This window comes from Gracilinanus agilis, chromosome 3, assembly GCF_016433145.1.
Source record: "Gracilinanus agilis isolate LMUSP501 chromosome 3, AgileGrace, whole genome shotgun sequence".
NCBI lineage: Eukaryota > Metazoa > Chordata > Mammalia > Didelphimorphia > Didelphidae > Gracilinanus > Gracilinanus agilis.
The window spans coordinates 5,658,201-5,671,222 of NC_058132.1; the positions used below are offsets into that span (position 1 = coordinate 5,658,201).

At 40.6% G+C, this 13,022-nt stretch overlaps 1 pseudogene; it reads right to left on the reverse strand.

The window, feature by feature from the left end:
* Window positions 1-9,705, reverse strand: part of LOC123239526 — a 107,048-nt pseudogene extending 97,343 nt beyond the window's left edge.
* Window positions 9,706-13,022: the final 3,317 nt, after the last annotated feature.

A 13,022-nucleotide genomic window follows, 5' to 3' on the forward strand; every position in this document is an offset into this window, starting at 1 on the left:
AATTTGTGGGATACAGGCAAAGCAGCACTTAGAGGTAAATTTCTATCTCTAAAAGCTTACATCAATAAAAATGAAAAGGAGTAGATCAATAAATTTGGTAGTTTCAAAAACTAGAAAAAGAACACTTTAAAATCCTCATAAATTTGTTGAACTAATCAATAAAACAATCTGGCTTCATGAAAAAAGAAAGTAATAAAATAAACCACTAGTTAATTTGATTTTTTTAAAGAAAGAAGAAAACCAAATTACCAGTATCAAAAATGAAAAGGATGAGTGAACAACCAATGAAGATGAAATTCAAGCATTAGGAGCTTTTTTGCCCAATTATATGCCAATAAACCTAACAATCTAAGTGAACTGAATGAATATTTACAAAAACATGAATTGCCCAGATTAACAGAAGAGGAAAAAGAATTCTTAAATAATCCTGTTTTAGAAAGAAATTGAACAAACCATAAATGAGATCCCTAAGAAAAGAATACCCAGGATCACATGAATTCCTAAGTGAATTATACCAAACATTAAAAAAAAAATTGCAATACTGTGTAAACTATTTTGGGAAAATAGGCAGAACAGGAGTTCTGTCAAATTCCTTTTATGATACAAATATTGTTTTAATACCTAAACCAGGAAGAACAAAAGCAGAAAAAGAAAACTGCAGACCAATTTCCCTAATGAATAGATGTAAAAAAATTTAAACAAAATACTAGCATTACATATTACAACAATGAACCACCCATGTCATACAAATCAAACCATGAAAAATTATTTTATTGAACTAGAAAAAAATAACATTCATCTTGAAGAACAAAAACATCAAGACCATCAATGGGGGAAAAGGTGAAGGGAAATGACTGAGCAATACCAGATTTCAAAGTATATTTCAAAACAGGGATCATGAAAACAATCTAGTCCTCTCCAGTAACTGCCAAAATACTTATAGGAGGGTTTTTGTGCCAGCAAACAACAAGAAACAAAATGGGTACAAATGAACTGGGGAATGGCTATAGAAGTTACAGTATTTGAATGCCATGAAATATTGAAATGTAATAACAAACATTAGGATTCAGAGAAAAAATTCATTACATTTAGAAGGTTTTATGCACTGTAGAAAATTTAGGATGTTTAATGAGGTCTCTTCTTTTGGGAGATCTAACGAAGTCTGTGCTACAGGAAGAGGCCTTCCCTTGTTAGATAATTAACTTTTATCATGAGCAAGATTTCTCCAACATACAGTCAAGAGCTCTAAGTGAATCCCTTCCCACAGTCATTGCTTTTATATGCTTTCATTTCAATATGAATATTGTTGTCTATTGATCAGCCCCACTTTGAACACAATCCTAAGGTTTCTCTCTATTCTGATTCCTCTAAAATAAAAAATGATCCTCTAGCTGAAAACCTTCACACATTGAATCCATATGAAGATGATCATCAGAATGAATTTTCTCATACTGAATAAGTTATGAACTCCATTTGAATGCTTTACTCACTCATGACAGTGATAAAATTTCTATCTAATAGGAACTGATGGATGGGAAATAAGAAATGAGTGCTATCTGAAGGCTTTGCCACATTGATTAGATTCCTAAGGCTTCTTTATATACTGTAAATTTTCTTCTATTAAATTAGTTAAGAGTGACAACTAAAGGCTCTGCTTCATTCAAAATACTCATGGTTTCTCTCCATTGTGGAACTGTCTGATGTGCAGCAAGTCTGGAGCTTTCTAAAAAAGCCTTTCCACACTGATTACATTCAATAGGTCTCTCTCCAGTGTGGATTCTCTGATGTGCAACAATATTAGCCATATGTACAGTTTTTTCCATATTAATTACATTGAGAAAGTTTCTCTCCAGTGTGGAGTCGTTGATGTCTAATAAGACTGGAGCTAATTCTGAAAGCCTTTCCACAATGATTACACTCATAAGGTTTCTCTCCAGTGTGGATGCTTTGATGTCTAACAAGACTGGAACTGTATTTGAAAGCCTTTCCACATTGATTACATTCATAAGATTTATCTCCAGTGTGGATTCTCTGATGTGCAGCAAGATTGCCCTTCCCTGTGAAAGCCTTTCCACACTGATCACATTCATAAGGCTTCTCTCCAGTGTGGATTTTCTGATGTGTGGCAAAACTGGCCCTCTGTGTGAAAGCCTTTCCACACTGTTTACATTCAAAAGGTTTCTCCTCACTGTGGATTCTCTGATGTGCAGCTAGACGAGAGTTCCGTGTGAAAGCCTTTCCACATTGATTACATACAAAAGGTTTCTTCCCAGTGTGGATTCTTTGATGTACAGAAAGACTAGAACTCTTTGTGAAAGCCTTACCACACTGATTACACTTATAAGGTTTCTCTCCAGTATGGATTCTCTGATGGGCGGCAAGATGAGAGCTCTCTTTGAAAGCCTTTCCACATTGATTACATTCATAAGGTTTCTCTCCAGTGTGGATTCTCTGATGGGCACCGAGATGAGAGCTCTCTCTGAAAGCCTTTCCACACTGACTACATTTAAAAGGTTTCTCTCCAGTGTGGATTCTCTGATGTACTGCAAGACTGGAACTCTGTGTAAATGCCTTTCCACATTGATTACATTCATAAAGTTTTTCCCCAGTGTGGATTCTCTGATGTGAAGCAAGACTAGAGCTCTTTGTGAAAGCCTTTCCACACTGATTGCATTCATATGGTTTCTCACCAGTGTGGATTTTCTCATGATCAGTAAGACTGGACCTGTATCTGAAAGCCTTTCCACATTTATTACATTCATATGGTTTCACTCCACTATGTTTTCTCTGATGTACAGCAAGATTGGAGCTCTTTGTGAAAGCCTTTCCACAACTATTACATTCATAAGGTTTCTCTCCAGTGTGGATTCTCTGATGAACTGCAAGACTGGAGCTCTTTGTGAAAGCTTTTCCACATTGATTACATTCATAAAGTTTCTCTCCAGCATGGATTCTCTGGTGTTTAGCAAGATTGGCTCTGTCTGTGAAAGTCTTTCCACATTGACTACATTCAAACAGTTTTTCTCCAGTGTGGATTCTCTGATGGCCAATAAGGAGTGATCTGTAGGAGAAAGCCTTTCCACATTCATTACATTTATAAGGCTTCTCTCCAGCATGATTCTTCTGGTGTCTAACAAGATCTGAATTCCAACCAAAAGCCTTCCCACACCGATTACATGAATATGTTTTCATTCCAGTATGAAATACAGGCTGGTAAGGAAGAGACGAGTGATGGGATACTATTGTTTCACATTCCTTATATTCATAAGGCACCTTTCTAATGGGAATTTTCTGATGAGTAATGATCTTACAATTCTGACTGAAGGCTTTCCTATCTTTATTGTTTACATAAAGCATTTCTCCAGGATAACTTTTTTGATGTCTGATGAGGTCTGAACTCCAGTTGAAGGCCATTTCCCCTAGATTACGTTGACATATTTGCATTTCAGGAAACTTCTCATGAAAACAATCATTCCCTACCATTTTCTTGGAGTGATTTAGGACTAAATACTGTCTAAATTTTTTTCCAATTTTATCAGATTCATAGTGACTGTTTGGATTATCATCAACCTTGATAGTGGAGTCACAGATTTCTCTCAAATTGAAGTCACAGGGACTAAGAGCCATGGATCTTTGCTGGCCAGATTCTTCCACAAAAATGTTCAGCTTTGTGGTCATCTCATTCATTTCAAATCTAGTCTCTGCATTTGAAGAAAACAATCATACATATGCATATAAATATATATTATCTCCTGTGTAATTAGAATCTGTTCCCCTGGACTCCAGTTCCCAGCATTCCACTTTCCTTCTCACATTATGTGCTGATATAGGGAGGATATAAGTTTTGTGTAGTCCTGCCTCTCATGCTCTTCCTCTGATCGGTGGCTGCTTATGTGGGCTTTTTGAGCAAGCAAGAGAATTTACTCACATGGTTTTATTTTTGTTAGATAATTAAATTTTTATACTTCTACCTCCTTTTTATTCTCTTTCTACTTCAAGTGATCATTAATAAACTTTTAAAATATAATACTTGTAATTTTAGACATTAATTTAAATCTTACATTTATGGCGACCAGAAGTCTGGAGTTATAAGACCCTAGCTCTGCTCTAAGTTGTAGAGCAGTTTTTAAAGACAGATTAGTTTTAAAAACCCTTGCTGCTCTTCCTCTCCTGCCCACCACTGCATCCCCACTGCTGCCTCCCACTGCTGAATGCCTGCCCGAGAGTTGTTTGGAAGCAGAAGGGAGAAGGGATCACAAAAGAGCCACTGCACAGTGCCAAGGAGCACAAAGTTAACTTGCACAATGCCAAGAGGCACAAGGTTAAAGAGACCAACCAATTCTGATGGGATTGATGAGAATCTGTGCAAAGACAGAGAACTTGTTTTGAGATTCGAGAAAGCAGCTATTTGAAGACGTCAGATGCAGGATTTCCCCATGTCAGATTTAGACAAAGTACCTCAGTATAGCTGCCATTTTGGCTTCCCTATCCCTGAGAGCAAAGGTAAAATCTGACCAGGGAATGCTATATCCCTTTGGCTGCTAAAGTCTAGTCCCTTTTCTGCCTTTCATAGTGGGGCAATTTTCTGTAGTCCTGGCTGCTAATTAGATAAGTGCATATTGTTGCAATGGTCCTACAGGCTTGTGGGACCTAAATCACTTTATTGGGCCCTGATTCTAGGACCTGTTATGGGCTTATTCTTGCTTACTCAGAATTTTTATATTCTATTTAATTTTTTTCTTTTCCTCTATTTTTTTTAATGTTTTTGATTTCCTTTTAACAACTGATTCACATACCTCATAACTCAGCCATGTATCCCTGGGTAATTCATGTGTTTATCAACACCCTTCTCAGGGGGATTCTATAATTGTCATATAATTCTAGATTTAAAAAATTTTCCTTGTTTGAGAGTAATTTTAGGATAAGAAACTTGCTAAATCCCTGAATCAATAAAGTAAATTGTTTGGAGAAGGCGCCATGGAGATGTCTGCTGAAACCTCATACTGCACCAAAAGATGCAGAATGAACTTTGGGATGTAATGAAATTGAACTGTGAGGGGTTGAACACATATATTTGGAATGTAAACTCTTATATCAAACAGGACTGCCCCCTAATTCTTATACCAAGCAGGACTGCCTCCTAATTGGCTTTTTGTCAATGAGCCTAGCAATCATTGGTTTTGTTCTCTTTCTTTTTTATTTCCCTCTAATCCCCAAATTATTGTAATTTCCCCTTAGAAATTGCAACATTGTACGTACCTCTAGTTGAAGATCTTTAGAGAGATAAGTTGGTTATGTATATTGATTCCATGGGAAAACTAGGCATGTAAATCTGGGAGATTTCTACATGCTCATTTCCCATGGGAATCACAGAGGGGATTGTGTAATTAGAATCTGTTCCCTTGGACTCCAATTCCCAGCATCCCGCTTTCCTTTTCACATTAAGTGCTGACGTAGGGAGGATATAAGTTTTGTGTAGTCCTGCCTCTCGAGCTCTTCCTCTGATCAGTGGCTGCTGATGCGGACTTTTTGAGCAGGCAAGAGAATTTACTCACATGGTCTTATTTTTGTTAATAAGGTTTTTATACCTCTATCTCCTTTTTATTCTCTTTCTACTTCAAGTGATTATTAATAAACTTTTAAAAATATAATTCTTGGAGTTTGGGATATTAATTTAAATCTTGCACTCCTCTGATGAAAGAGAGTAAACCAATTTATATTCTCCAGGCATAAAGAAGAGTTTTCAAACTTCAACAGGCAGACTCAATTTCTGGAAATGTCATTTGGTCCCAAGATGGTTTATTTTAGAAAGAGCTTCACATTCAATCACACTGGATCCACACAAATACCTGTGACAACAGGCAGGCCCAGCATTCTTCTTATCCTTCACAACTCAGGCCATGAGCTCAGGATGGCTGAGTGACCAGACCAGCTTCTATGCACCTGAGACTAGAACTCAAGCCTTAAGACTGAGGGTACTCTGTCCAAGCTAGTACTCAGAATTTCTCCACTGCATTTTCTATCTTTCCTGACACACAGAAGGTGGTTAATAAATGTTAATTCACTTGAATAAAGTCTAGGAATGGGTTCATATTGGATAGCCTCAGCACTTTTTGGATGCTTTCAGAAAGTCCCATGCTCCAAAGACCCCAACAATGACTTCTTATAGGATCACAACTGTATCACTAGAAGAGAACTGAAAAGCCATGTAGTCTGGCCCCTCTCTCTTATTATATATTAGGAAATTGAGACTCATAGGTTCAGTTACTTGTCCAGGATCCCACTACTGAAATGTGTCTAAAAACAAATTCCAAGTCATGTCTGCCTGACCCCAAGTCTAGCACTCCCTTCACTGAAACACACAGAAGCCTTTCGGGACAAGAGCCCTCATACACCTGCTTTCAACTCACTCACCTGAACGGGAGCCTCTTGGACCTTTTTGCTTTAGCAGCCATGGTGCTTCCCCTTGCTGAAGATTGGAGATCAAATGTTCTCTAGGAACTGGAAACCCTGGGTATATGGAAGAAGGAAGGGATAAGGAAAGAGAGAAATAGAAATTTTAGTCCTTTAAAGAAAGAGGACAAGCGAGCAAGGACCACAGGGTGGGTCCCAGGAAGCTTTAAGGATGGTTTCCATGGTATTGACTGCTGGGATCTTTGGAGGGAGGAGATCAAACAGCCCATATTGAGTCAGAAAATTCCATCTTTACCTCTATCATAGAAGGATGGGCACATTCCACAGCTTCCATTATCTAAAAATTGGAGGCAGTTGGTAGCACAGGGGTAAGAAGTTTGAACCTGTAATGAAAACTACAGGTTCAAAGCAGCCGCAAACACAGCCTGATGGCTGTGTGCCTCTGGGTCAGGTTATTTAACCTGTTTGATTCAGTTCCCTCAACTATGAAATGGGAATAATAATAGTACCAAATTCACAGGTATACAAGGATCAAATGATAATAATTATAAAGTCCTTTACCCAGCTAGGGACATAGAATAGGCATATATAGATGCTTATTCCCTTCTCTTCCTTTCCTATCATCTGGCCTAGATATGAGGGAAGAATGAAAGAAAAATAAGGATAAACTTGCTAGACTAGGAGGAATTAGGGACAGTGAACACTACCAGTTTATGCTTCTTGACAAGAAGACCTTTCAAAAGGCTGGACCCAGGGGAAGAGGCTGCCTTGATAGGTAGAGGATTCCCTTCAATGCCCGTTGGCAAGGAAAAGCTCCTGTGTATCAACAGAGATTTTGCAGACAAAATTCATGCCCATTTAGAAGCTAGACTTGATGACCTCTGAGATTAGCTCCAAGTCTGATCTATAACACTGGTTTGGGTTTTGACCAGAAGCTACCTAAAATAGGAAAGAGAAAGCTTCAGGAGCAACAAAGGAAGTCCCAGGACCACATGATATAATTCAAAGACCTTTCATTGGAAACCAGGCAGCTGGACCTGTGGAGAGACAAGGACTTTTGCCTTTGAAGAATTGATAAATGCTCAAATACTGCAAAGTAGGGAGGGAACAAAGACATTCCTTTGAGGGCAAATTCAGAGGAAATGGTCCTTACCCAGGGAAATCAGATTCTCCACATTCTCTAGCATCACCTCCCTGTACAACTCTTTTTGAGAACGGTCCAAGAGGTGCCACTCCTCCTGGGTGAAGTCCACAGCCACATCCTTAAAGGTCATCCACTCCTAAACCAGCAAAAGTCACACAATTTTGAACTGAGACTTCGGATTTCATCTCATTCAACCTCGTTAACTTACAGGAAGAAACTAAAGCACACGAGAAATTTGCCCCAAATTCCTAGACTTTAAGAGGGCCAAAAACAACACTTGTAGCCACAGTCATTCAGAGCTCACTGCAATATTGAGAAGAGCATGTTGTATATTAAATGAGTCATGCTGGAATGATAAAGCTGGAGAACTGTCTTACTCTAAAAGGCTTCTCCCAATGGAATCAAGAAGAAGTTACATGCTCTCTGAGTAAGATATGAGATTATATGGAGGAAAAATAGAGAAGATGATCTGAAATTCCTCCTCATCACAAGTGTCATAAGCAATATGTTAAAAAAAAAATTCTGGGCAACTTAAGTGTCAACAGAGGATAAAGTGTCAGACCTGGAGTCAAGAAGACTCATCTTCATGAATTCAAATCCTCCCTCAGACCCTTCCTAGGTGAGTGACCTTGAGCAAGTCATTTCACCCTCTTGGCCTCAGTTTCCTCATCATGGAGAAGAAAATGGCCAACCACTCCAACATCTTTGCCAAGAAAACTCCAAATGGCATAAGGAAGAGTCAGACACAATTGAAATGACTGAACAAGAAAAATCTATGAAGAGTTTTTGGGAAGCCAGCAATTACTGTGTATTCTGGGGGAAAAAACATGGTCAGTGATCACTGAGGAAAGAGCAAGGAAAAAGGAATTCCCTAGTAAAAGTCTTCCAAGGCTGAAACGAAATGTCATGTCAACAAAAGCATAAAGAGAATTCCTGAGAAACATGACTCACAATCTGGGCTGAACTGAGCAGCCATGCTGGTCACACCTCTAGATGGACTCCACTCACCTGGGGTTGGGGACTCTGGGGGCCAGAGGCCATTCTCTCCAGCTCCAGGCCCCCTTCTTGGGCCAGGCCTTGGTCCTCTGCACACTGAGCTGGGGAGGGACAAACAAGGATCCCCGAGGTGGGGCAGCTCTTTCTCTTCCCTTCCTGGGCAGGAGGCTGGCTGCAAAGATTTAGAGAGGGAGACAAACACCAATGACAAAACCCCTGGCCTGGCCCTCAAGGGAGAGATTCCAGCCAGGTAGGGTCAGGAATGGGAAAGACTGGAAAACAAAAACTCCTTTCCACCCATCTTTCTCACCTTCTCTACAGTCTCAGTGCCCTCCCACATCCTCCCAGAGACCCCCAGGAAGCAGAGGGGGCTTGGGAATCCTCAGTGACCCCTGACTCAGTTCTCCCCTCATCTAATACTACAGGGGATGTACAAAGGTGAGGGAACTGCAACCCAAAGGTAAATCTGGGGAGGGCACCCCAAGACTTCTGGGATATGATGGGGAGACAAGACAAGGAGCAGGGCTAGGGAACAGCCCTGGGAGTCAGGCCTGGGAGGGAAGCCTGCCCTGAGCACACCTGGAGGACACTCACCAAGAGATCAGCCAGAGAAGATGGGGCCCGACGGAGAGGGCAGCCAGCAGAAACAGGGTTCAGAACTTCTCTGGGCCTGCAATTGCAGAACAGACTTCCAGAAGGCAGAGAGACCCTGGCTCCAGGGGAAGAAAACAGAGAGATCTCAGCTTCTGCAGCTCCTGCTCTGAACCAGCCTGCATTAGGTGGGTCTTTCAAAGCTCCACTAAAATCCCCTCCTCTGCAAAAAGCCTTGGTCCACCATCTTGGTTTGATTTCCTACCACTTATCTTGGACATATTTTGTTCATAGGAATCAGGGAAACATTTGTGAAGTGCTTTCCCAGCACAAGCGCTTTACAAATCTCATCTCATCTCATCTGAACTCTGCCAAGCAAGCACCACAACCACTATTTTACAGTAAACTGTGACAAACTCTCTAGGAAGTGTCTGAGGCCAGATCTGAACTCGAGTTTTGGGATCCCGGCCCAGCATTCTATCCACTCTACCTCCTGCCTTCTGATTACATAGGGAGGTGTGCAGGTGGGTACTTAAACTGTCTCCTGTTTTCTTTGCCATTTTCTGCAACCCAAGCCCTTACCAGCTGCTTGGCCCATACCAAGAGGCTTAATCAAAGCCCATGGACTTCTTTACTTGACTTAACCCACTGGAAGGTGAGCTCCTTGGGGGCACAGACCATTCCCCCTGGCTCTGTACCCCTAGCACTTCACACAGAGCCTGACGTATCTTCGATGCTGAATAAATGCTTCTTGAATTAACAGAATAAGTTGCCAGGTCCAGGGGATTTGAACCATTCTCTGATTTTCTGCATTCTAAGGGACATTATCAACTGTATTAAAGAAAGCGGCTCCGTTCTGAATCAAGGCTGGGGTCTGTTGAGATTGAGGGTTTCCAGATTGACTCTAACTCCCACACCTACTATTCTAGGGGAAATTTTCTAATTTTCCTGAACGACTTCATTACTTTCTTTCAATAACTTCATTCCTAAACTGATAAGATTTTATGACCATGCCCAAGGCACCTGGAAAGCCCCAAAGAACTCGCAGGTATGGGGAATTTACAAGGTCTTTTGTACTTTTCCCCAAAATGAAAGTTAATATTATTATTTTTTAAAGCAAAATATACCTAATTGCATAACAGGTTTTTAAACATTTTAACTACATGGCATCTAGATCAGAGGAATTAATTTCCCAGAGACATAATTGGATCAGCCTCTAGGAATTCGTTTTCAGTTTAAAAGAATTTCTTATACGGTGGTTTCCCAAAAATCACAGTAAAAGAAAAATGAGAAGCATAATAGTAACAATAACATAAAGAATATTACAAACTTAAAAACAAATCTTGAGATTTTAACAAAACGGATTTAAATAAAAGTTATTGCCAGTCAAGTAACATGATTTCATTTGAATGCATTTCTGAATTATCCAATATATATAATGCCTTTATCCATTTATCAAACTGATACTCTAGACCAGTGATGGGCGTACTAGGTACGGCCCGCGGGCCAGATGTGCCCCCTGAAATGTTCTATCCAGCCTTGTGACATTATTCCTCATCTGACAAATACAATGAGTAGAATACAATACAGTGAAACTTTGAGTTACTCAACTTCAATGAGCATTTCCTTTCCTTTGGCCCCCTCTTTAAAAAGTGGGCCCATCACTGCTCTAGACCTATTATATTCAGATACCAGCACAGAGTAACTCTGATCCAATGATACTTTTAGTTGTTCCCTTTATAATTTTAAACATGTTACCTCAATGCCAAATTTTAATTGTATTTTGCATTAAGGTATGATCGACCTCTAGAGGGTCAAACATCACTTGGGACTTTAATGAGGCCACATCATCATTTAGTTTAGGACAAACTCAGTCCGATCAAAACTGGGAACAGTCACAAGTGGAACCATCCACTCTCCCAGGGGCTATTTGCTGCCAGGACCTCCAGTGAAAGGCCCACTATTTCAGATGCATCTACTCCCAAAGAAGTGCTCCCTGATGCCACCTTCACAGCAAGCCTCCTGCCTCCCTCAGCTCTCCCCCAGAGGCCCTGCTCTCCTGATGAGGGAAGAGTTCTCAACCACCTCAACCAACCACTGCTCTCTCTCTCTCTCTCTGTGAAACATCTTTTTTTTTTTAATCCTTACCTTCTGTCTTAGGATCAATACTACGTATTGGTTATGAGGCAGAAGTGTAGTAAAGGCTAGGCAATTGGGGTTAAGTGACCTGCCCAGGATCAACCAGCTAGGAAGTATCTGAGGCAAGATTTGAATCCAAGACCTCCCATCTCTGATCTCTATCCATTGAGCTACCCAGCTGCCTCTCTCTGGATATCTTTATGCTATCCTTTCCCAATCTCTTTCCTCCTTTAACTCTTGGAAGCATAGAAAGTATCTATCTATGCTAAGGGCCCACTGCCCAGCCCAGTAATTTTTCCAACCAAAAGACTCCTCTATGCTCACTGAAAATTAATACTACCTTGAGTTTCTACTGTACTGACTCTACAATATAAATGATTTTATGCTTGTTTAATTTTTATAACTTGAGTTTGCTTCTGCCTAAAGCTACTTTTCTATGACCTTGAGGCAAGCTCAGGAATTTAGCCTTCCCCTTCAAATTAGTTTAAAGAGAAAAATTTTGGTTCCTAGTAAAATTTCAAGACATCTGTTTGCTCTCTTTGAAGGCCTACAACCTAACCTGGTATATTTCCACAAGAAGATATAATGGGGCAGCTGGGTAGCTCAGTGGAGTGAGAGTCAGGCCTAGAGACAGGAGGTCCTAGGTTCAAATCCGGCCTCAGACACTTCCCAGCTGTGTGACCCTGGGCAAGTCACTTGACCCCCATTGCCCACCCTTACCACTCTTCCACCTATGAGACAATACACCGAAATACAAGGGTTTAAAAAAAAATAGATATAATGTCCATCCTTGCCCATCCTTGCCCAATAAAGGAGGCTCTGGCCTCTGTTCTAAGAGTCTGTTATCCCCAGTCCACTCTCAATAGCCTCAGGATGCAGATGGATCCCGTAAAACAATTAGTACTCTTTAATTGTCAGAGAACAGGGTGATAAGCATCCCCAGAATGCCAGCTCACCTTTCTTGGTATAGCCAATCATAATGTTCCAGGAACTACCAAAACTCCTTTAAAAAAAAAAAAAAAAAAACCTTACCTTCTGTCTTAGTATAAATTCTAAGACAGAGGAATGGTAAGGGTCAGGCAACTGGGGTTAAGTGAGCTACCCAAGGTCACATTGCTAGGAAGAATCTGAGGTCAGATCAAGACCCCTTCTTTCTTGTCTGTCAATAAAGAGGGTCCCCTCCTTCTCACTGGTGTCATTGGTTTTACTGAGGTTGCCAGTCTGACCCACTTTGTAGCAAGTATATGCCTCAGTGTGAATAAATTGATTTTACTCACAGTTACATACCTCAATTTACCTCAATTTCAAATGTGACACCAACATTCTTCTTTAGAAGACAAGTACCAGAAGCACCGGGAATTTCTTTCCTTTCCTTTTGTGTTCCCTGTGTATTTGTATCTTCCTAAGCACTGGGCTAGAAACAAGGAAGGAATTCATAAATGATTTCCACTAAAAAAAAAAAAAAGAGATGCAAACCCCATTCCACACTCCCTACCACCTGACTGATTCCCCATTCCCATCCCTCTCAACCCTCCTACCCCAAACTTTCCATCTAACTCCACCCAGCCCTTCCACTGTGCCTCCTGGAATGCCTATTCCATAGGCAATAAACTTCCCTTAATCTTAACTCCATTCCTCCCCAATCCATCATCTACGAACTCTTACTGAAAGCTGCCTTTCCTCTGCTGACCCAGTCTCCCTGGCCACCAGTCCCAAGAAGGTCTACACCTTCCCTCAC